Genomic DNA, 26,255 nt, shown 5'->3' on the forward strand with positions numbered 1-26,255 from the left:
CCAAGCTCCCTCTAAGCACTTTAGGGGAGGCCGGGTCACTAGGAGAACCTGACTTAACACTGACGCAAATTTTATTTAGCAGCTCTGGAGGGGGAACGGTGAAACTATCCAGCCCTTCACCCTCCCAAGCGTATTCTGCCTCCTCCAAGGTGTGTCCTACTTGGGCGGAGTCAGGAAAGGTGGAATAGATTTTCTCCACCTTGTCTGAGAAGAAATCTGCCACGCAGTTGCATAGCTTTTCTGAGCCCGAAGCAGGAGCAGCCGACGTAGCTAGGGAAGATATCTCCTTATAAACCCTAAACAGTTCCCTTGTCGAATTACCCACCGACGCTATTCTTTCCCGATAGTAAACTACCTTCGCCCTTCTAATGAGCCCATGATAGCTCGTCAACGTATTTTTATACTCCCTCCTCCACTGCCTTTCCAGGTGTTTACAGTCTGCTTTCGCCATTCTCAGGGCAGCGGTATACCAAGGAGCAGATGGTTGTGCTCTTCCCGGTATTTTTTGTGTCCAGGGGGTGGTGCTATCCAGGCCCTCCGTAATCTGGCTGTCCAAGTTTGCGCATGCGCTTTCGGCATCTATACCCCCTGGTACACCCCCCTGAGAGAGGGCACTATTGAACTTTTCCTGCGAGAAGCCAGCCCACTTCCGGCATGCTATGCTCCTCTTAGCTTTCTCCTGTACCTTCGGCCCAGGCAGCCTCATAACAAAAGGAACCAGGAAATGGTCTGTCCATACAACAGGGAGAGGTAAGTCAACAACTATATCTTCCCAATTCGCAAAAATGGGATCAATCAGATGGCCCAGCCGATGGTTAGGGGAGTTAGATTTTAACCTGAGTTGGAAAGTGGCCATTTCCTGACATAGCTCACCCGCCACCACACTCCTAGCATCGTCAAAATGCAGATTGAAATCACCAAGCACTAAGAGTTTATCATACCTTAGTGCCGGTTGAGTGAGACAATCTATCAAGCTAGGAGAAAAGCGAGTGGGGGGTCCACGCAGTCTGTACACCAGGAGCCCTTTCACAATGTAGTTCAAAGCCACTTTAATCGTAAAGAAACCAGCCTCGCTATCAGCGATGGTGATAGGCTCGAGGGAGCATTGGATGTAGTGTTTAAATATGATTGCCACTCCACCCCCTCTGCCAGACTCCCTGTTTGTCCTAGTGATCGCATAGCCACTGGTTAGTGCCTCTAGGATCTTTGGCTCCAAGTCCTCATCCAGCTAAGTCTCAGAGAGAATCATCACATCTACCTGACTATCTAAAAGCTGGTCGTAGACCTCCAGTCTATGCTTCCTGAGCGAACGACAGTTCAGCAAGCAACAGTACAAATGTGAGCTTGCCTCCTTCACCTCCTTCCCCGCACTAGACTTAACCTCTTCGATGCTAATGACAAGGTCAGCTCGTCATGCAGGTCCACTGGAGCTGTGCTTATGACGAGCTGGCCTTGTCATGAACAATGGGAAATTAGGATCTTCAGCGTAGGAGAAAAATACACTGTAGCATTGAAGGTGTTAAATGAGCAATACCTACAGTCCCAGCTCTTACTTTCTCCATCCATGCTGTGTCTACACAGCTCTGCTAAAGATGATTGCGTGCTAGCTTTCCCGGAAAATGGTTCATTTAGCTTAGCTGTGCTTCGAAATTTGAGAGACAAGATGATGAAGTTGGAACCAAAACCAAGACCTACTCAATTTGAGGATCTTGGAGAATGGGAAGATGAGATGTATGAAAGAGGAAAGTACTGTACTGGAAGGAAGTATAGTTACGCTTTTGGAAGGCATTGTGGTCAAGAAATGAAGATCGAATGAGAAGATGGCATGAAGCTAGTATGACTGATGGCCTCTTTCCTCTCAGAGGTGCTGGAGATACAACTCGTAAAAAGTGTACGGAAAAGAGAAACCATGTAACGCCTGCAGTATATAGATGTGGAGTGAGCGAATCTAAGGATAAAGTGCTGGAGGATATTTTTAATAAAAATCCACCTCCATATCAGCAGGATTCTGGGATGGTGACACCAGGTGCACCACCAAATGAAACTGTGCTGAATCAAAGTCCTGTATCGATGCCGATAAGTTTAGGGAAAAATAATCCATTTGCCCATTCAGAAAGCACGCCCGTAAAAAGACCTGATAATGCAGATTCTATTGAATTAGCCAGAACCACACAAATGTTAACTGACATAATTAGAGAATTGCCCAAAAATATGGAAGCAGTAACTGTGCCTGTAACTATAGGACAAGTGATACCAGTATTTGAGCAACAGAAAAGCAGCAAACATGCCTTAGTGGTTCCTTATAATGCTGGTCCGCAAAAGGACAGAGAGAGAATTAGTTCAGGAAATAATGAAATGAGCAACTGTGCAGGTCCATCAGGATCAATTCCACCTCAAAACTTGACAGCACATCAAGGTCCCGTAAATCAGACTCCTATGGCAACAGAATCAGCAACTGAAACCCCAGAGAAAATTGTAGATAATATAAATATAACTGCAACACCTGTAGGTCCAACACCCGAAGAATTAAGTGAATGGGTGAGGAGTCTGCAGAGAAAAGATGCCAAACAACAACCTTTGGATGTGGCAAGATTAAAAATAATTAGGGAGGAATTGACTGTGGGAACTGTTTCCATGGATAAATTAAAGACATACCAAGATGAGGAAGTAACCTGGACATCGTGAGCCAACGTGTCCCCTCAAAGCCATCGCAAACAAAACCCCTTGGTTTTAGTCATCCCGGGATGTGCTACCAAGGAGGATGAATGACACCATTGAAGAACGATGTCTCTTAATTCAGGAGGTATAAATAAACGTTCCTCACAATACAACAACCCATTCTGAACTACAAATTGCGATGTAGACAACCAAGGAGTTAGATCTACGTCCTTCATTTTCCTCTTAACTAATGACATGAAGTCTTCTGCAGAAACACTTCCCACAAGCTTCTCACTCGCTATCATGGGTCTTATCTCCTTCTCTGGCCCTGTTTCTGCTTGATCCACATGTATGCGTGACAGAGCATCTGATTTCACTTGTTGGGCTGCAGGTCTATATGTAATAACGAAATCATATTCATTAAAAAACAACACCCAATGCATCTGTCTCGGGGTTAGAGCTCAGGCAGAGCGAAAAAATTCCAAGTTCTTATGATCTGTGTATATCGTAACAGAATGGCGGGCTCCCCATAAATGATGTCTCCATTCCTCAAAGGACAACTTGATGGCCAGCAATTCCCTCTCTGCCACCGTATAATTGCGTTCAGCTGGTAATAAAGTTTTGGAAAAGAACGCAATCGGGTGCATAAACCTGGTATCCACATCTCTTTGTGAAAACACCCCTCGTCTGTCCTCCGCCTGTCCTATTCTATTTGGCATAGGACACAGACTGCACCTGGATAGGGAGACAAACAACAGCCCTTAGACTTTCAATATATAAACAATGTCTCTATGAACATGCACACACAAGCCCTGTCTTATGAGTACAAGACGATCCCTTACCAGTCCAGGCTTACAGGATTGTAGTTCGTTTCTCAGGGCTTCAAGGATTCACTATTATTCCATGTTCCAGGATAACTCTCTCCACATGGACACAGAAGTGAAATTTCGGGGGGAAAAATCTGTAGACAGAAAACCCCCCCACTTCTGAATAGAGAAATAATAACTAAAATACCCGAAAACAGCTGAATAGTGGCCACTACAAAAGGGAAAGGAAAAAAATTGCTGCCAAAAGAAATGTTCGTATATCCGCCCAAACTCCACACAACGACATGGAGCGGATATACAAATCCAGGAAATTAGACTAATCCAAGTAACTGACACGCAGCCGCGTATCAGTCTCGAAAATAAGGGATTCCAAAATAGGATTCTCACTGGCAAACGGAATTCCGAGACCAGCACAAGAACTCCTGCCACAGTCCTCAACAACAACAGGGCAAATCCAAAATCGCTGCCCGATGTCCAAAATTCGGCCGAACCCCGGACACCACGAGCAAAAAGAGGCTGGAATCCGATGATCCAGAGACCCACAGGAAAAAAGTCCTTCCGGGTGAGTCTTAACAAGGGAAAGAAACCAAGCACTGTAAACACGCTGACGGCTTCCTTTTAAAGGACACTGCCCTTAAACCAGGTGACCTGAGTATGCATGGCCACAGAGACAGGACTACGGGACTACGGGAGGCGGACTAATTCCTAATTCCTAGCACATGCTAATCTCAACATCATTATTAATAATAATATTGCAGTCATTGGAATTAGTAATTTCCCTATCAAAGAGCTACCTATTTCTGTGAACCATTTCTTTACAGAGGAAAAACTTTTACCATGTTTCTCCCAGGCACCTTCAACCGCCAGTGGGGCAATTTCTCTGTGCAAATTAGTAATGTTCTTAATATACCTTTGTACATTCTGAATTTTGTCTGGAATGTAAGTGCAACAATGTTGTAACCAACACTCCACAGACTCGACCCTCTTTTGCCAAAAGAATGTCAAGGGCAACAATTTCGGTATTTACCATTAAGAACCCTCCAGCAGTATTAGTTGATAAACGATCTACCACTGTAGACAATTTCCAAATTCAGTATGCATTTAAAGATACTTCCACTGCTAGTATCAATGCTCCAAAAATGTCACCTACTTTTTCTGAGAAGCCTTCTCTTCTCCTACGTGTTAGTGGTTTACCTATTTCATGAATTCCATTCCTCCCTCTTTCCATGTGAAATATTTTTGGAAAGACCAGGTCTAGATAGCATGTTCCTTACCAATGGTCCGGCAAACTGTAATAGGCTTGGTTCCCACAAATATAGTAAATACCTGGAAATACTGGATCTTTTCCACCCTTGAATCCCCATCCACCCAGGATTTTATATGTATCTTGGCACTCACTGGAACCCACAAAGTAATTTTCATACATAGTGTTATCTCTACTAAAACACAACTTTGTTTGCTGGGGAAATCTAAAGCCATTGCTGCATTAGTCTCACTCTTGTCGTGGCTTCCCTCTTCCACCGCCCATGGGGGGATTTTTATCTTTTCTATTGTTGCCTTTCTTTGAAACTTAACCCTTCTTTCTTCTACCATATCCAAGAATATATTTTCTTCCTTCCTCAGCCTACAAGTGAGATTGTGTCTAAATGCATATTCTAAGGTTAACTCTTTTGTTTCTAAGAAAAATTCTCCAAGAACTTTAGCAGGTTTTACTTTGTTTAATTTGGGTACTACGTGAACTTTATCAAAAACAGCACCTGTGTCAGTGTAATATTGTTCTAATTTACCAGTTCTATAAAATAGGCTAGCTATGACACTACAAGTTACCCGATACGAGATAAGGGAAGATGGTGGTATGTCACACCTTCTGATACAGACGCAGGTCACTGCATGTACACGTAACAATTACTAACATCCATAGTTTCCACATACTCATAGAAAATCTTTGTGAAAACATTCTTGGAAAAATCTGTTATTGACTTATGTACAGGAATTTATATAGCGCAAATCACCAAGTGGTATCTAAGCGCTTGCTTAGGGAACCCGTCCTGGTATTCCCCTGTGAGATAGCCCCGGCAGGGTATCCGCAAGGTGAAAGCCAGGCATCCCGCCGCGAGGGGCCGTTGTGGAGATTAAGCAAGCTATTGCCCAGAGTCCCAGAGTGTGAACCCGTGAATCGAGTAGGCACCGGAGCAAAAATTGTCGAGTCCATGGACATTTTAGGACTCAAGACCCCGCCGAGCCGGGAATTGAACCCTGGTCCCGGGCTGACCTCTGCTTCCAGGTCTGCCTCCTCTAACCAGTGAGCCACACTTCTCCTTGTTAAAACACTACCCTATACTACACTAACACCACAACACTACCCTAAACCCTCAAACACTACCCCCACCACAACTCTGCCCATACCCCCAGTCCGTTCCCTACATTAAAACACTACCCTGCACGATCCCCAACACTACCCTAAGCCCTAAAACACTACCCTACCTTGCACTAACACCACATCACTACTCCCCAACACTACCCTTCATGACCCCCGACAGTACCCTAAACTCAAATACACTACTCTACACAAACACAACCCTATAACCTAAAAGATTACACCTGCATGACCCAAAAAAACTACACTTACCTCTCTCTCCTCTGTGGTTCCTCTCTTCTCCGGCTTACAGTGGCTTCCAGCGACGTCAGATCTGCACATCGTTGTTTGGAAACGGAAGCACCTTCCAAGCACTGATGTGGATAGCGCATACCATTACAACACATGCGTTGTAACAACGCTTGCGCTGTAACAACTTGTGTACTAATGGTACGCGTTGTAATATTGCAAGTGTAGTAACGCTTGCGAAGTAATGGTATGCGCACTAGCAGCCGCGCACTAAAGGCTGTTTACCCTCAATCTCATCTTGTTTTAGTCTAAAAGGTTCTCAGTGCTACTAATTTCTTAAAACCGTTGGTTTCTGAGAAGAGTGAGAAGTGTTGGTTGCTAGGACCGCTGGGCATGGCACAGGTGATACGATTGACCTCTGGGTGTGACACAGGGTACAATTCAGACATTATGGCAACAGATTTGGACCTGGGAAACTAGGTGTTATTTGTATGTGGCCAAGAGGGGCCTGTGGTTCCTAAGTTATTCCTTTTTCGCATCTATTACCATTACCTTTATCCCGAAACCGATATTATCAGACTATCAGGCTCACTTAGTACAGTGTTTCACATAGAACTGCTCTCCATGCCACTGAAGTCAAGCTATCCTGGCAGATGAGGGATGAAACCCTGAAACTGGTCCCAGGATGCTTGTTTCCAGTCTAGGGAGGACCTGGCTTGGCAGTTCGAGCTGGACTTTTCCCAAGAGGCACAGGGTCAGACTGATTTGCATATGGCTGGGTCCAAACAGGAATGGCATGGTGAGCAAAAAACGATGGATTTAGGCCCAGATCTCTGTACTGGTGTGAATGTATGACATTGTTCTGCATTCTGTCCATCAATTGTTCTTTTTGCATCTGAAACTGATATTGGGAGACTATCAGGCTCACTTAGCACCGTGTTCCGTGCAGAACTTCCCTTAGTCAGAGGACAGCATGCGCTAGCGGCGGGCTAGGAGACTTTTGACAAAGCAATAATTTTTTGTCAGCTTTTGTTGAGTTGTGTAATGTACATATTTGGTTATGGTGTAGCTATTTATTTCAAACTGTATAAAGTACAAGAATTGATATCATGTTTGCCACATGTACTACTACAATTCCTACTTACAATTCTCTAGGCTGAGACAATGTTTATGATGTTTTTGATTCCAGCGATAATTGCCTAAACGATGGGTTTCTTAAACCCTTCGGCGCGGGGGGCTAGGGGGTGGGCGTGGCACTGTGGTGCTCATGATGGCTCCTGACCGTCATAAATCACGGTGGGCGTGTGCTCATGGCGGCCGGGAGTCGTCCGAACTCCGCTCACTGATTAATTTCCTGCTCAGGTGGGTAATTAAAAGCGCGTGGAAGGCCCCGCAAGGTTCGAACAGCTCCCGGCTGTCATGAGCACACGCCTACCGTGACTCATGATGGCCGGGAGCCGTCATAAGCACTGATGAGGTTAATATTTCACATTATGTATATGACTATGCTTCTATTTGTCCTGCACTGTAGGGCTTTGTCTTAATAAACATTTATTTAAAAAAAGAAAAGAATTGATATCATGCAGATACTCTCCTAATGTTGGATTTTTTTTGCCTGTGTTTTGACTACTTTACATGAGGGTGATGTTATTCATTGAAAAGTGTGTCCTATGGATCCTGCTCTTACACAAAACTGTGCATGGAGACTTGCAACCTCAGTGAATTAGGATGAACCAAAACTCACCTTAGTATCCAAAATCCCCTACCAGACTAGCAATCAGTGTCTCATTGGTTCTGCCAATCCCCCAATGATTAGACAACCCAGAACATGGACTTAGAACACCTCAGGTAACGTGGAACACATGAGCATTCTTTCGTTATAGTATCATACCAGTCCAAAACGAGGAGTAAATGAAGACACGTGCAAGTTTGAAATGTTTATTTCTAATGCCCTGTTCTCAAGCGCAGTATCTTAGTAAATACAAGCAGACATATTATAAGCAACAAAGTTATCAGCATAGTTACTATTCCATAAAATACCAAGGGTGAAAGCATGATGGAATGCTAACGGGAAGTAGGCTAAATTGCACCTAATTCTTACCCTCCCTTGCTAGTATATTATATTAGATCTACAGAAGGTCTCTTTGGGTTTAGAAGGGTGGCCCCATACCTCTGGTTCTAGTAGAAAGGGATCACATCAGTTTCTACACCAGCGCTCTGCATGCGTAGGTTCTTCAAGTGTGTTTTGCATGCTCTGCACAGTGCATTATTAAAAGCGTCAAAACCCAGAGTTGGCCACAGTAGCATATGTGTTATGTCTAAGACGTGCGCTGATCAGACCGAAAAACAACCACTGTGTTGAAATAACCTTGAATGCCTCGGCACTCACTGTTCAGACATAGTTTACCAATGTGAAAACATATTATTCTCGTGTGAAGCAAACTATTCTGCTAGACTCTAAACATTTATATTAATGTGTGCCGTGTGCAAAGCAGCAGAAAGGAAAATGGCGATTAGACTTCTAATAAGCTAATGCTAACTTAACACAGTGTAAAGGTAAAGCCAATCTCCATGACACCCTCCCTTGATCCGAGCACGAATAAGATAAGATAAGATAAGATAACGGGCAAATTTAGGAATATCAGTCGGATCCAGTGTCAAATTTGCACAAGGGGGAACCAAAAAATGTTTCACAGAACAAAAACTCATAGTTCAGTAAAAGTTCCAAAAATGCAGCCATTGGACATAGTGAAGTCAATAGGTGCGGACGGAAAAAATGAATCCCAAAAAATATTTAAAAAATCATCCGATGCGTCTTTGCAGTAGAGAGATGGAAGACACATTTCATCCTAATAATGAATATACAAAATATGCAGCAACAGCCTCGAACAGGAAGTCACTGTTCTCATCCGAAAATATTTCAGCCATGCAATTTAATAAAGGGAATGAACATACATGGCCCTCAATTACCGGAGCCTCTAGCACCATCAGAGGACAACTCGGTGGGTTTTCAATGAAGCTGTGTGCCAAGAAATCTTGCGCCGCTGCTAAAACATTCCAACGACCCCAAACTCCATGCATCGCTGCAAAGGCCATAATCCTTCGGTCAGAACAAAGCAGTTCATGAGCAACTAAGGAGCTCATAAGCTGATCATAATCCGCATCAGGAGACACCGTATTGCAGAGACACAAATCCAGGGCCCAGTCGAAATCGCAACTCAGGCAATGATAGACAGGCTGGACGCATGTAAAATAGGGAAATCAAAATTATAATCCATAAGCCACACTCAAGGTAGCAAGAGGTAGCGCTCCATAGTACTCAAGCATTCGGTTGCGGAGCAGCTCCAGTCGTGACAGCTCTCCTTGCAACACAGGTTGCGCATTCATTTTGAAATAAACTAAATATTAACAGCACGCCTGCAGCCAGAGCTAGAATTAAGGGAAATCCACCAAACAGGCTGGAAAAAATAGAATGAAAAAACGCCGGAAAGACACCGAATATAGTTTGAAAAGAGGTCACCAGGCCACTGCTTACAACTTTAAAAACGTGAGCCAGGCCAGTGGATGAGGACGCATTAAAGATAGTTTGAATTAACTCACCGAAATGCAAGGGCAAATCAGAATTTAATCAAGTGTGCACTTCTGTGCGGGTGTTTGCCACGTGAAGGACAAATGTTTCACGAGCAGATGTGAGGGCAACTTCCTTCTAGGACAATAGCGCTCTTATACGACTCATTTTGTTGAACTCTGATTTCAAGGTCGGAATTTTTGGCCAGATGGAAACATCAAGTTTCCCATGTGGAGGAGGATACATTACATTCTTACAGCAAACGACACGTTCACTGACCGTTACTACATAAGCAATTCCTGCTACTAACCCACAACAATCTTCATTATTTAAAAGTAAATAACTCCCGTTTGCCAGTAATGTAAAAGTGGGCACGATAGCAGGCACAGGTGTACATTTCAAAATACAGGCCAAATTAGGCTCATTCTGATTACAAGAGCCATGTAATTGGATATGTCTACAAATCAACGAGTGGCCGGGCGCAGCAGTGCAATCTTCACCATTCAAATAAACTTTCTAAGGCATCTATAGGTAAAGGGAAGCGACCAAGCTTCATGGAGATAAGAACTCCCAAGAACTCCCAAGAGGCTCATATCTACCAATTGCAAAGTATTTCATACACCCCTCGAACTTGAACACAGGAAACGGGAGAGTGATTAACCCGTGAATAAGCCACGTTGCAGAATTGGCTCAGCCACTGAAAACGGTAAAGGTTCTAACCTCTCAATGTGTAACACAGAAAAGGATGCATCTTTCATTGACAGTAAACGTTGCTTGTCAGTCAAATTAAATGGGGCAAACAATGATGACGTATTCATGTAATGCCATGGCACTTTTCCAGCTTTTAAGGTCTGTAAGGTCCACTCAAAGTGCATAATGAAACGCAATTGATTTTGACTATGGTACAAAACAGACACTTCATCTTGCACAATATCAACAACAGATTACACAATATTATCTAACCTGTAAATGCGGAAAGAGAGTGTGTTAATGCTATTATCTACAACAGCTAGCACTTTTTCTAAATTAGCTTGATCTATAGCTCTAATGTGGGTAGCCGCTTCAATCTGGGACATTTTCCAGAATTCGTTGTAAACAGCATATATCCATCTTTTAGATCTGCCTTTAGCGGGCCCTTGATAAAATCATTCAGATCAACATCATCAGTCAGTTTAGACAAATGTAGTTTAACTGACGCCAAAGTGGAATGTTTGAGCCAATTCTGACATAATTTGCCTACAGAATAGGTAGTCACAGAATGGCCACTTTCAAAATGAGGATCCACCCTGACCTGTGTAAAGCTATGAGCCAAACCCAGAATTTGATGCTGGCACGAGTCAGCACTTTTGTGCCAGAGCAACCAGCCCTTGGGATCCAAACTGATTATGTTAAAAAAAGAATTTATTAACAGAGTTTCTAACTCTCTGATCGAAAATTTTGTGGTATTATTCCAACCGGAATATTCTTCTAAATCAGGAAAAGAAGGAAAATTCAATCTTTTAGTAGTAGCCAATCCAAAGCAAATTGTATGTGAAATTGTAGAATTCAAAAACAACATATGGTTTGGGATGAGGCATGTACGGTGCAAAGCCTCAGTGCCTTGCACTTGCCAACTCTTAGAACCCCAAACTGATTTAAGGTCAATTGTATCCTTCCAGAACTCGTAGCCACCAACAGCTAACTGGTCTAGGAAGGGCTTTGAATACAGTAATTTAGTATTGGTTAGTCTAACCTTGGATGTGGACTTTTCAGTCATTTTAAAATAAAAAAAACTGGGATTTGACTGATTGAAATCAGTAAAATAAGTGAACCTTTTCAAAAAGGTAACAGAACTGCCTTGAACAGGAGCTGAACAATGTTCCCATTGTGTATAAATAACAGGGTACCTCCTTGTATTAATTTTATGGAGGTAGTGATTGCCAAAGTGTTGGAAACAATATAAATCACCGTAATTAGCAGACTCTAAATACAAATCTTCAGCATCAAAGGCAGCATAATATTTCAAATCAGAAAATAAAGTTTCTACGGCCTGAACATCCCAATCATCAGAACGTATATTTTGTTTAACTACATCCCCCATAGAAACTCTAAGTACATTAGGGACATTAATAACTTCAGTGGGCCCATGAATCTGAAAACGAACAGCATCCCACACAATCCCATCTAAGACAGGCCATGCAGTTATATTAACAAAAGCCAAGTCCCTCTTCAATCGGTGGGATGAGGAATGGGGAGCCAATGTTCCATTGATATGTCGAATGCATGTTCTCTCCTCGACATAGTGTCCGTTGACGAGTCGAACAAAATATACCACAAAGCCAATTGACATGAAAAGGTAAAAGAAAAAAGCACCAACCAAATGTAGGTCCAAGGAGGAATCAAAAAATATTTTTTAAACAATGTTGCCAAAACAGAAATTTTTGAAAGAGTCTTAGAAGTGTGAGAGTTAGTGTCAATGTGCTTCAGATGTGCGGGGCAAATGTTCCTTTGCAAGACTGTCTCTCGTCTTTTGTAGATCCTGTAAAACATTGCAATGTTCATCTACTTCAAAGGAGGCAGCAACCGCCGCCGAGTCTAGACCGGCAAGGTCCTGGACAAACATCTTGATACCAAATAGCATTTCGTATGGGGTCCGCCCACCCAGAGACCTTCTAGGGAGATTATTAAGGGCATGCTGCACGCTATTGAGGTGGGCAAGCCAGTTCCTGCCAGTGCCTATAACCCTAGCTGTCAAAGACTGCTTTAAATCACGGTTCATTCATTCCACAACACTATTACCCTCAGGTCTGTATGGAGACGAAAACTTGACTTGGACCCCCAACGAAGCCATGGCATCCTTATACGCCTTAGAGGCGAAAGCAGGACCCTGATCTGAAAGGAAGATACCACAGGCAAAAATCCCTACAAAGATATGCAAGTCACTTATGACAGTTCGCGAATCAGCGCTGCGGTGTGGCCACACCCACACAAAGCATGTGAATGAATCAACTGCTACTAAGATGTACTTATACGCAGTATCAGAAGAAAAAGTACCGCAGTGATCTAAGTAAACACAACCCAGTGGTTTATTAGAAATGTACAACTGCGTCTGGGGTGGACGCGCAGCAGTCGAAGGTTTAATCTGCTGGCAAATGTCACATTCAAGGACATAACCATGCGTCTGTTTCTACAGTCCCCGCCACCAGAAACGTTGTTGTAACTGAGAAACAGTAGCCGAAGCGCCCGCATGCGCAGACGCAACACCTTCATGGTCAGCTGTAATCAGCGCGGCTCTGCGGTCCGCATTGGGAATCAACCTTTCACCAACGTCAGATATTTTCACATAAGGAACTTTATCAGGACTTAAGTGGTATGTATACTTCGAAGGAAATCCTTTTGGATATTTACTTCCCTTCTCAGTTGCAACAATGGCTGCCAAGATATCATTATCATTCTTACTTTTGGAACGTGTAACTGCTTCAACCAAATATGACGATACTGCTGATTTGGCCACTTCGTCTGCCAAAGAATTGCCAAGAGCGTGAACTCCTACGCGCTGATGACCGAGAGTGTGAATTACATACACGAGTGGCAACTGCTCTTTAAGCTCAGCCACTCGAACCCAGATCATTTTATGTTTTATTGTGCTACCTTTGGAATCACGAAAATCATTCTGAATCCAAAAGAACAGGTTTTCGTTGTAAGACTGGACACAGGAGTAAGAATCACTCACAATAAGAGTCGTCACAATAGGATCTGCGTACTCCAATGCAAGCTTCAGAGCACGGAGCTCCGCCAATTGTGCGTTACAGTCCTCTAAAGTCTGCGTGTGCACGACATCGGACTTGAATTCATCATTCAGCATGGTACCTACCACAATGGCGCACGCCGAAGCGTACACGTGTTTAGACCCATGCGCAACTTGCACTGAACCATCAGTGTAAATGATACAACGGAAATCCTCCAAAGGCCGCATAGTCAATGGCGCAGGATGAACAAACTCATACTGCAAAAACTCTTGCGACTTGAAGGAGGCATCAAAAACAAACGTGACATCCGGGGATGTCAATGATGCAGCCCATTGTATTCACCGTGGGTGCAAAGCTTTAGAATTTGGTGCACTGGCCTTCGTCACTGCCTCAAGGGCAGGATACGGGGTAACAACCAACATGCGCTTCCCCTGCAGCAGTGCACGTTCCTTAAGAATCGCCATTTGCACTGCCGTCAAAACATTTTCCACAGTGGAAAACCGCATTTTTGCCGAAGTGTACAAGTGTGACTTGTAAGCAATAGGGACTGTGTCTCCTTCGTTAAAAGTAAGGTAAGTGAAACCCACCGCCCCTGGGATGATTCCTATCAACAGGTTGGCGTGGTTATCACGAGTCGGTAAGAATTTAGCTTCTAGTAAATCAGCCTTCAAAGATTGCAAAATGGCTGAATGTTCAGGCAGCCAGCACGATTTGGTAAAAGTAGGTTGTATCAAAGCATACAAAGGCTTGATACGCTGGGCATATTCGGGAACATAGGTACGCCTGAATTTCAAAAATCCCAGCAAAGACTGTAATTTTTTCAGCGTTGTAGCAGCGCGCAGCTGTGCGCATTTCTCCAAGAAGTGAGGAGCTAATCCTCGACCTTCATTGTTGAGCTCATAGCCCAGGAACAACACTGTGTACTGTGCAATGTGAGACTTTGCAAAGTTAAGTTTGTAACCAAAATCCGCAAAGCAACTAATTATGCGGTCAACGCAACACAGATGCGCCCAAAGTTCGTCGTCTGTGAGATAGATATCATCCCCAAACGAACACGTATCTGGGTCAATTCTCTTCAAGAGAGTGACAATGCGGGTGGAAAAAACACCTGGACTATTCTTATAGCCCATAAGTAATCGTTCATATTGTCGTTGTTTACCGCCGCATGTAAAACTGGTCCACTGAGAACTCAGTCCGTATAAAATGTGGGCAAAAAAAACGTTGGATATGTCAAGTGTGGTTTTAAACCGTTTACGCACAAGACCATCCACTAAAGCAGAGCCGTGGGTATTCTGTACCGCACAGGTACGGCAATGCGAGTTTAAATGCCGGTAATCCAATACCAAACGGTGCAAACTGTCTGGCTTGGTCACAGTAAAAAGTGGGTTATTCATCGGTGACACGCAAGTTTCAATCACTCCGTGATATTCCAATTGTTCAAGGATTTCTGCAACGGAAGCCTTAGCTTCACGTCGGATGGGATATTGAGGTTGAGGCTGTGGCACAGACCGTAGGGGAATCTCGTGGCGTGGAGAAAATGTACCCCAACCACATTGAGTACGATACAGAGCCGGCGCAAGGGCTTTAGCCCACTCTTCTGCAAAATGCAGCGCCTGCTCCTTTGAGACAGTGTGCGCAAAACTAGGGAGGATCACCTCCTCCCCTTTCGGAGCTGCGAGAACAAAAGGTTGGCCAGTCAGCCTCCGCTAACAAAATGTCATAGGTAGTTGTAAGATTTTCCCAAAATACCCCTTTTATGGTACGTTGTATGTGAGCTTCAATTAAAAGGACAATTTCATAAAGTCTATCAGGGGGAGCTACTCTGGTATAATTTGTCTCCACAACAACATATCGGTCAGTCGCTGTCACCTTCAGTAGTGGGCGCAGGGCCTCTCACACTATGGTAATCTCCGCCGCGCTGTCCAGCAAGGTCAGAGCCCAAGTCTGATTACGAAGCTGCGTTCTCACTATCTGTGGCATATTTCGCTGTTAAAGCGGCAACTTTTTTTTTCTGAAACTGGGGTCATTTCGGTGTAGAATCGTCCTGCTTGCCTTTACGGTCTTACGGGCGGGGCTGGTCCCGCCCCTGCTGGCCACCCCTACCTCTGCCACCTCCTCCACCACCGGTCGATGAGGCCGATGTTTCCTGAAAAGAACGAGGAGAGCGTTGTTCAGAAACCTGAAATCGATCAGGTGATTTTATTGTCGCGCGGTCGCGCAAGTCTTAAATACGTTCTGTAGATGCAGGCACTGGTGATGCAGGACGTGACTCCTGTTTCTGTTGCTGTTGTTTACCCTGTTTCTTTTTATTCTGCCAATTTTGCTTCTTAGCCTTGGGCTGTTCTTCAGTTTCTGACTTCGACTCATGGGGTTGCTTCTTCTCTTTAGTAGAGAACAGCTTGACACCCAAACTATTGCGGCCCACGGTCTTATAAGCCGCCACAATAATTCTCTGTAACTGTTGGGGTTTATCGGCATCGGAAACTGCCTGCAAATCATTAGACACCTGAAAGCTTACCACATCTCCCTTGACATTAGCAAGTACGAGATCAGAAACTACGTCAAAACTTCTGCATAGCCTCATTCCCAATTCATCCGCTGCCTCAGGTCCGTGTTCATCTTGAACACGTTTAATGACCGTTGGGAGGACAGTCATTGATGGAGTGCCGAAGCACCTCGTATACACTGCCGCAAAAATCTTATCCCAAGACTCACAGTCACCAGCTTCAGGTATCAAGTCCTTAGGCAAATGAATTGTCAGAATCCTGTGTTTTTCAACAGGAGACGTGTTAGGAAATACTGCTTCCAGCTGGTCAAACTTCTCGGCAAGCCAGAAAGGAAAATCATCCTTATTCTGGGGGCGCTTGCCCATTACTGCGTTCACCATCACGGGACTGAGCTTCATTCCGCCCGCTCCGGCTGGAAGCGCCGCAACACCAGGGGCCCGGGAGATTGCGGGTAATGTATTGTACTAACGGCCTAATTACACAAATTGCGACTGTATGTAGTCGTCTTATATCTGCAAGGGGACAAGCTCCTGCTTGAGGATGCGGTGTAAATACAGCCAAAACAAGCCAAGTAGCGCCTGGAATGGACAAAGGACCTAACCTTGCCGCTTGTAAAGGGTGGGGTAGGGCGCCATTAAACCAAACACGGTGCTGCCAAGCATTAATCGGAACTTCCTGTGTCCTATACGGAACATATTCTTGAGGCATGGCTGTAGGAGTATATGTGTGGAACACACCAGTATCTGCGTAGACAGCCGGGAATGTCGCCCATGAGTAGAAAATCTGAAATGGGAAAGCCACTTCCACACTCACTACCAAAATAACTGCCATGCCATCTATCCTGACGTTATAGGTCTGCAAATGATTGCGCACCGCAATGCGGCTATGCTGCGGTATGTCAACGGCAGCCATAACGACACTGGAAGAAAGAGGTACAAAAAAGAACCTATGTAGCACAACTGGGTAGCAATTCAAAAGGAAACCATTTAGAAAAGATTCAAGCTTGAAAAGACCTATTTCACTATAGGTAGGTTTGCCCGACACTACTGCTTTCCGGAAACAATAGCGAAGGGGTTAAGGACCTAATGAAGTACTACTCAAGTGTCATGAAATAAGACCACCAACGGTTGGGCGCCATGTCGAAGGGATCCTGCTCTTACACAGAACTGTGCATAGAAACTTGCAACCTCAGTGAACTAGGATGATCCAAAACTCACCTTAGTATCCAAAATCCCTTACCAGACTAGCAATCAGTGTCTCATTGGTTCTTCCATTCCCCCAATGATTAGACAACCCAGAACATGGACTTAGAACACCTCAGGTAACGTGGAACACATGAGCACTCTTTCGTTATACTATCATACCAGTCCAAAACGAGGAGTAAATGAAGACACGTGCAAGTTTGAAATGTTTATTTCTAATGCCGTGTTCTCAAGCGCAGTATCTTAGTAAATACAAGCAGACATATTATAAGCAACAAAGTTATCAGCATAGTTACTATTCCATAAAATACAAAGGGTGAAAGCATTATACAATGCTAAAGGGAAGAAGGCTAAATTGCACCTAATTCTTACCCTCCCTTGCTAGTATATTATATTAGATCTACAGAAGGTCTCTTTGGGTTTAGAAGGGCGGCCCCATACCTCTGGTTCCAGTAGAAAGGGATCACATCACTTTCTACACCGGCGCTCTGCATGCGAAGGTTCTTCAAGTGTGTTTTGCATGCTCTGCGCAGTGCATTATTAAACGCTCCAAAACCCAGAGTTGGCCACAGTTGCATATGTGTCATGTCTAAGACGCGCGCTGATCAGACCGAAAAACAACCACTGTGTTGAAATAACCTTGAAGGCCTCGGCACTCCCTGTTCAGACATAGTTTACTAAGCAAAGCAGATACAATGTGAAAACATATTATTCTCGTGTGAAGCAAACTATTCTGCTAGACTCTAAATATTTATATTAATGTGTGGCGTGTGCAAAGCAGCAGAAAGGAAAATGGCGATTAAACTTCTAATAAGCTCATGCTAACTTAACACAGTGTAAAGATAAAGCCAATCTCCTTGACACCCTCCCTTGATCCGAGCACGAATAAGATAAGATAAGATAAGATAACGGGCAAATTTAGGAATATCAGTCCGATCCAGTGTCAAATTTGGCCAAGGGGGAACCAAAAAATGTTTCACAGAACAAAAACTCATAGTTCAGTAAAAGTTCAAAAAATGCAGCCATTGGACATAGTGAAGTCAATAGGTCGGGGCGGAAAAAATGAATCCAAAAAATATTTAAAAAATCATCCGATGTGTCTTCTGCAGTAGAGAGATGGAAGACACATTTCATCCTAATAATGAACATGCAAAATATGCAGCAACAGCCTCCAACAGGAAGTCACTGTTCTCATCCAAAAATATTTCAGCCATGCAATTTAATAAAGGGAATGAACATACATTTTCCTCAATTACCGGAGCCTCTAGCACCATCAGAGGACAACTCAGTGGGTTTTCAATGAAGCTGTGTGCCAAGAAATCTTGCGCCGCTGCTAAAACATTCCAACGACCCAGAACTCCATGCATCGCTGCAAAGGCCATAATCCTTACGTCAGAACAAAGCAGTTCATGAGCAACTAAGGGGCTCATAAGCTGATCATAATCCGCATCAGGAGACACCGTATTGCAGAGACACAATTCCAGGGCCCAGTCGAACTCAGGCAATGATAGACAGGCTGGACGCATGTAAGCACCCTTGAAAATCTACCAAATCATGCAGTGTAGCAAAAAAGCCCCCTGGTTCAACGACGACCTTAAGAAATCCAAGAAGCTCTGTCGTACCCTCGAGAAAGCCTGAAGAAAAAACCCAACCACTGACAACCTGGCCTCCTTCAAGAACGCCACCCGCAAACATCACCAACTCATCAGATCCACCAAGAAATCAGCATTCAAGGATCGACTTGACAACAACTCACAAAACAGCAAGGAACTATTCAACATCGTCAAAGAATTCACCAACCCCACCGCCGGCACCAACGACATCACTCCCTCCCAAGATCTCTGCGACTCTCTATCCTCATTCTTCCACAACAAAATCGCCGAAATAGATACCAGCTTCAAAAACCAGTCCGAAGACCAGCCCTCTTCACCCACCCCCAAACCAAAACCGCACTCCAACAACCTTTACGCCTGGAACCCAATCACCACCTAAGTCACCATCCGCCTGATGAACACCATCCATTCAGGATCGCCAACCGACCCATTTCCCCACCACATTTTCAACAAAGCAGACTTGATCATCGCACCCCATCTCCGCGATGTCATCAACTGTTCCTTCAACTCCGCTACCTTCCCGGAAAGCTGGAAACATGCCGAATTCAGCGCCCTTCTGAAGAAACCCACAGCAGACCCCGCTGAACTTAAGAACTACCGCCCCATCTCGCTCCACCCATTCCCTGCCAAAGTCATTGAGAAAGCCGTCAACAGTCCCTACGCACAGCTCTCAATCCTCGAGCCGGGGGGTACGGGATGATGGTCGTACTGGCTGCCTCACCTCCGTCGAGTCGGCTCGGTCGTGATGGTGGTCTCGATGGTCCAGCCGGACCGGAGTACTCCTCGAGCCGCGACGAGGTCAGCAGGGCTCGATCTGGAGAGGTTCGTGAGAGCCGCGATAGCGTCAGCAGGGCTCGGATAGTCTTAGAGGTCGAGCCGCGACAGCGTCAGCAGGGCTCCGATGGTTGCAAGTTCAGCTTGAGCCGCGACAGCGTCAGCAGGGCTCCGATGGTCTTAGAGGTCGAGCCGCGACAGCGTCAGCAGGGCTCCGATGGTTGCAAGTTCAGCTTGAGCCGCGACAGCGTCAGCAGGGCTCCGATGGTTCAGTTCAACTGGAGCCGCGACAGCGTCAGCAGGGCTCCGATGGTTCAGTTCAGCTTGAGCCGCGACCGCGTCAGCAGGGCTCAGAGGGTCGGGATGAGTTCTTCTTAGGGTCAGCCGCGATCAGATCAGCAGGGCTTCAGGTCCAAGATACAACTGCCCGCTAGCTGTCGGGCGGGCCCAGTTATAGTCCTTCTGCTCTTTGATCTCCGGACCCTCGCAGGCGGAGGTCTCAGGCCCTGGGGGCTGGTCGTAGGCGAGGTCCGGCGGTTGGCTCTTTGATCCCTTGGAAAGATGGGTCCGGGAATTCCCAGACGCCCAGCGGGTCTGGAGCCAGCCCTCGGGGAGGCCAGAGGGGTGATCGAAACAGGCCCACAGGGGAGGGCCAAAGGTGTGACAGAAACCAGCCCCTCAGGGGAGGCCGGAGGTGCCATCGAAACTCCCTGGCTTATCTCACTCGGGAGCCCTTTACCCCCCTGCCGGGCCTGGTGCGCCTTTGGAGTCTGGGTATCGCTGGGGCCGGGGTCACGCTAGGCCCAGGGAGACAGGGATGTCGGGAAGGGAGGATGGCGTCCGGGCCTTGTGGGGCATGCAAGGTTAGGCGCTCGGAGCCGGGAGTGGAGCGGGGAAGGCAGGCCTGGTCGAGGTTCCAGGGGGGTCTAGGCTTAACTGGGGTAGGACGACCAGGCTCGGGTTGCAGGCTACACTAACGGGGAGGCTGCGCAGGGGACTCGGGGTATAGACCTACGCTCACAGGGTGTGGAGGGACAGAGGCGAACCACGCCACGAGGCCGGGTCCAACGCGCGTCCCCCCCAGCTGAAGGCGAGGAGAACTACCCATCCTCTTGGGGGTTCTCTTCGCTGAGGCGGAAGAATCTGGACAGGCCGTCTGCGTTGGCGTGGTCAGACCCAGGCCGGTGCTCAACAGTGAAGTCCATCCCCTGGAAGGAGATGGACCAGCGCAGCAATTTGGGGTTCTCCCCTCTCATCTGCATTAGCCACCGGAGAGGTCGGTGGTCGGTCTGGACCCGGAAGTGAGTACCGAACAGGTAGGGCCTCAGCTTCTTCAGGGCCCAAACCACCGCAAAGGCCTCCCGCTCGATGGTGCTCCACCTTTGTTCTCGAGGGAGTAGCCTCCCGCTAATGAATGCCACTGGTTGGTCTAGGCCGTTCTCGTTCACCTGGGACAGGACGGCTCCGATGCCATGCTCGGACGCGTCCGTCTGGACTACAAACTCTCGTGAGTAGTCGGGGCCTGTAGGATGGGGGCGGTGCACATGGCTTCTTTCAACATTTCAAACGCCTCTTGGCAGGCGGAGGTCCAGCTGACTTTCTTCGGCTGGTTTTTGGAGGTTAACTCCGTGAGGGGGGCTACGATGCTGCCGTAACTCTTGATGAACCGGCGGTAGTACCCCGTGAGCCCTAGAAGCGCCCGCACTTCCGTCTGGGTCGTGGGGGCCTCCCAGGCCACGATGGCATCGATCTTGGGCTGGAGGGGGGCTACGAGGCCTCTTCCGACCTGGTGCCCGAGGTAGATTACGGACCCTTGTCCGATCTGGAATTTGCTTGCCTTAATGGTGAGACCAGCCCTCCTCAGGGCGGTCAGCACCGCACCGAGGTGCTGGAGGTGCTCGGGCCAGTGGGAACTGTACACTGCGATATCGTCCAGATACGCAGCGCTGAACTCTTCCAACCCCGCCAGGACCTGGTTCACCAGTCGCTGGAGGGCGTTCTTCATTCCGAAGGGCATCACCCGGAATTGGTAGTGACCATCCGGGGTGGAGAAAGCGGATCTTTCCTTGGCTCCCTCGGTGAGGGCGATCTGCCAGTATCCACTGGTCAGGTCGAATGTGCTAAGGAAACGAGCAGCCCCGAGGCGATCGATAAGCTCGTCAGCTCGGGGATGGGATGAGCATCGGTTCTGGTGACTGCGTTGAGCCCGCGGTAGTCAACGCAGAACCTCAGCTCGGTAACAGCACCGGGGGCGGCTGCCTTCGGATCCAGGACCGCGGGGCTAGCCCATGGGCTGTCAGAGGCTTCGACCACCCCGAGAGCTAGCATCTTTGATATCTCGGCCTTGATGCAGGCCCGGACTCGGTCAGGGACGCGGTAGGCTCTGTGCCGTACTGGTAGGCTGTCCCCGGTGTCCACATTGTGGACGCACCAGCTGGTGACGCCGGGTGTGAGGGAGAAAAGGTCCGAGAACTGTCCCAGTAACTGGCGACAGTCCTCGCGCTGCTCGGGAGAGAGGGAGGAGGAGAGACTCACCCCCTCTACGGAGCCGTCTTTTTCTTTTGTGGAAAGGAGATCGGGGAGAGGCTCCGTTTCTTCTTCTTCCCCATCGTCCGTGGCGAGGAGTAAGCTCAACTCGGACCGGGCGAAGTGGGGTTTGAGGCGGTTCACGTGGAGGACCCGCAATGGGTTCCGGGGGGACTCCACATCGATGAGGTAGGTCACCTGACTCTTGCGCTCCACCACCTTGAAGGGCCCTGTCCACTTGTCTTGCAGGGCACAGGGCTCCACAGGGGCCATCACCCAGACCCGCTGTCCGGGCTGAAACTCGACCAGAGTGGCATTCTGGTCGTACCACCGTTTCATTTCTTCTTGACTGGCCTCGAGGTTTGCCTCGGCCAGTTCTCGGAACTTCCTCGTCTGGTTCCGGAGGGCCAGGATGTATCGAAACACATCGGGAGGGGGCTCTGGGGCCGCCGTCTCCCACCCTTCTTTGACCAGGGTGAGGGATCCCCGGACGGGGTGCCCGTAGAGCAGCTCGAAGGGGCTGAACCCCAGGGACTTCTGGGGGACTTCGCGGTACGCGAAGAGGAGACAGGGAAGGAGGACGTCCCACTTACGCCTCAGGGGCTCTTCGAGACCCATGATCATTCCCTTGAGGGTCCGGTTGAATCGTTCCACCAGACCGTTACCCTGGGGGTGATATGGGGTGGTGAATTTGTACGTCACCCCACATTGTTGCCAAAGGGACTTCATGTATTTTGAGATGAAGCTGGTCCCTCGGTCGCTGACGACTTCTCGGGAGAATCCCACCCGGGAGAAGATGGCCATGAGGGCCCGCCCCACTACGGGGCGGTCACCGTTCGGAGGGGAACGGCTTCGGGGTATCGGGTGGCATGGTCTACCAGAACCAGGATAAAGCGGTGCCCCAAGGAGGTCCGGGGGTCGAGGGGGCCCACAATGTCGATTCCCACCCTCTCAAAGGGGGTACTGACCACGGGGAAGGGTTGGAGAGGAGCCTTGCGCTTCCCTCCGCTCTTTCCGCTGGACTGACATGTGGGGCAGGACTTACAGAGGGCTTCCACCTCGGAGCGCATGCCCGGCCAGTAGAAGTGGGTGACCAGGCGATGGTACGTTTTGTCTTGTCCCAAGTGTCCCGCCAGGGGCACGTCGTGGGCCAGATTCAGGAGAAAGCCGCGGAAGCGTAGGGGGACCACCAGCACTCGGTCGGACCCTAGCTCGGCGGACTTTTGCTCACTGTATAAGAGGCCGTTTTCCCAATAGACAAAGTGGGAGCCGGACTGGTCACCGGCGGCCTGGGCGGCGGCCTACTGCCATGGCCCAACCAAGGATGGACAGGATGTCTGCTCTAGGCAGAACTCTTCTCGGGACGGTCCCCCTTCCTGGCGACATTGGGCCAGCTCAGGAAGGTCGTCCAAGCTCGGGGTCGGTTCGACACTAGGGCCGAGGGGACCTGCGTCGGGGGGGAAGCTCTCCCCGGGGAACAGCTCAGGGGTCTCAAAGGATTCAGGGACCTCTGGGTCCTCGGGGGTCGCCTCTAAGGTCACCCCTTCGGGGGTGGCCCTTCGGGCGGTCATCGACCGGGTACTCACACAGGCCCACTCGGGTAGGCCCACCATCTCTAAGTGGGTCCTTTTCTCGACCCGCTGCCATGGGGAGCTCTCCAGATCGTTGCCGCGCAGGCATTCCACAGGCATGTCGGAGCGGACCGCCACTCGTAACTCTCCAGAGACGCCCCCCCATTCGAACGGGACTTGAGCTATCCGGCAGGTGCGGACGGAGTTATCAGCTGCGATCACCCTGCAGGAGATGTGGGGAACAATCTGGGCCTCGGTGACGAGGTGCCGTTTGACGGCGGTGATACTGGCCCCAGTGTCTCGGAGCGCCCCTATGTGATGGCCATTGACAGTCACCTGCTGCCGGTACTTCTCTGTGTTGTCGGGTAGGGGAGCTCCGGGGACCATCTCCCTATCACCCAGGGAGACTAACATCATAGCTGCGGGGTCTGCTCCCTCAAACTCTTCCTCCCCCTCCTCTTCTAGGGCTACTGAGGTGATGTGGCGCACTGGGGGCCCTGCAGCGGCAGGCTTCTGGAACAAGGGGCAGCGGGGGTCATTGGCATAGTGCCCGGGTTTCTGGCAATGGTAGCAGGCTTGGCTGACTCGGGGCCCTGGCTTAGCTGGGGGAAACCCTGCGCGCGCTGTGGGAGGCGAGGTGCCGGGCTGGTTTCTGGGGGGACTACGTGGGGACCCTACCTGGGAACCCCTCTGTCTATCTGTCTATTCTGATTCCCCCCTCCCCTCTGGCGGGACGATCCCTGTTCATTTCGGCCAGAATCTCCCCCGGTCCCCCGGGGGACTATGGTGCTCACCCAGCGATCGGCCTCGACGGCCAGCTTCCGGGGGTCAGCCAACTTGCTGTCCAGGAGGTGCTGTCGGAGTTCCACAAAGCAATTCAGGGACAAGTGTTCATACGCAATGAGGTCGATGAGCCCCTCGAAGGTGGATACTTTACTGCCCTTGATCCACCCTTCCAGGGCCCGGCTTTAGAAATTGACATATTCTACCCACGTGGTGCCGGGGATCTTCTTGCATTCTCGGAAGCGTTGGCGGTACATTTCTGGGGTGAGCCCGTACCTTGTGAGGAGGGCCTCTTTCATGTGGCTGTAGGAGGTCTGTTCGGCAGACGGTAGGTCGAGTAGGGTGTCTCTCCCCTCACTCAGGAATCGACCCCACAGCCCGGCTCCCCAATCTTTCTGCGGAACTCGGTGGGAGGTCATAGCGACCTCATAGGCCTTGAACCATTGCTGGATGTCATCGTTTTTATAATATTCTTTGACCACATCCTTGGGGATGTGGACCTTGGGTTCCACCGGGGGAACAGACTCTCGGGTCGCTGCTGTTTTGTTGCCTTCGTTCCAGGCCTTTAGTTCTATTTCCAATACGCTGCGCTCGTGCTCCAGCTGGAGCTTCTTTCCGTCATGTTCTCGTTGGAGTTTCTTCTCCTCCAGTTCTCCTTGCAGCCGCAGCTGTTCGATGGCTAGCTTTTTCTCGGCCAGCTTGAGTTCTACCTCCATCTTTAAATGGGCTAGTTCTAGCTCGTGGCTTCGGTTGCGTTCTCGATCGGTCATCTCTTCTCGAGATAGACCTCTCTCTGCGCTGCGAGTCCGCGTCGGGGACTCTGCTCTTTCTTGCTCTGGGGCGTGGGTTTCGATCAGGGGTGCTCCCCCTCCATCGGCATCTGTCGGTGCTGGAGGTTGGGCTCCGGTCTCCACCCAGGCTGTTAGAGCTTGTTGGAAGTCCTCTTTGGTGTTTAATCCCGTTGACGGGATACGGAGATCTTTGCAGAATTGTTTGAGCTCACGGTGCGAATAGTCTCCCAGAAGCTCCATCTGGAAGGTGGTCTTGTCGCTCGTGAGGCTCATGCTTGCTCTTTGTTCGGGTAGTGTGTCAGTACTGTACGATCCCTAGACGTAGGTTCTTATCGCGACGCTGCCACCAATGTTAGAAGGGGCGATCTCCGAGGGCCAGGTTGTGCTCACCCGGACACCCCAAGACCCACCTCTCCCACAGAACTTGCCGAGTCTTGATTGTGAGGTCCTCACCGGGGAGGACTTCGAGTCTAGAATCGTACACACTGAGCTCACACCACACTACGAACAGACACTACACCGTTGGATTCTGGTAACAAGTTCTTTATATAAGCAAATAACGAAGGAAGCACTCTTATATACACCGTGGTCAAGGGACCACAAAGTCTTGGAGGATTCGGGAAGGGGGAAGCGGGACAGTCTTTTAGTCTCTGGGTCAGTACGAGTCGTTCCCTATGCACAGCTCTCAATCCTCGAGCCGGGGGGTACGGGATGATGGTCGTACTGGCTGCCTCACCTCCGTCGAGTCGGCTCGGTCGTGATGGTGGTCTCGATGGTCCAGCCGGACCGGAGTACTCCTCGAGCTGCGACGAGGTCAGCAGGGCTCGATCTGGAGAGGTTCGTGAGAGCCGTGATAGCGTCAGCAGGGCTCGGATAGTCTTTGAGGTCGAGCCGCGACAGCGTCAGCAGGACTCCGATGGTTGCAAGTTCAGCTTGAGCCGCGACAGCGTCAGCAGGGCTCCGATGGTCTTAGAGGTCGAGCCGCGACAGCGTCAACAGGGCTCCGATGGTTGCAAGTTCAGCTTGAGCCGCGACAGCGTCAGCAGGGCTCCGATGGTTCAGTTCAACTGGAGCCGCGACAGCGTCAGCAGGGCTCCGATGG

At 48.6% G+C, this 26,255-nt stretch overlaps 1 long non-coding RNA gene across 4 annotated transcripts in view; it reads right to left on the reverse strand.

Annotated features, from left to right (window-relative positions):
• Positions 1-26,255, reverse strand: part of LOC144780855 (uncharacterized) — an 800,768-nt gene that overhangs the window by 679,952 nt on the left and 94,561 nt on the right. The window lies entirely within an intron of this gene.

Source organism: Lissotriton helveticus, chromosome 9 (assembly GCF_964261635.1).
Source record: "Lissotriton helveticus chromosome 9, aLisHel1.1, whole genome shotgun sequence".
NCBI classification, from domain to species: domain Eukaryota; kingdom Metazoa; phylum Chordata; class Amphibia; order Caudata; family Salamandridae; genus Lissotriton; species Lissotriton helveticus.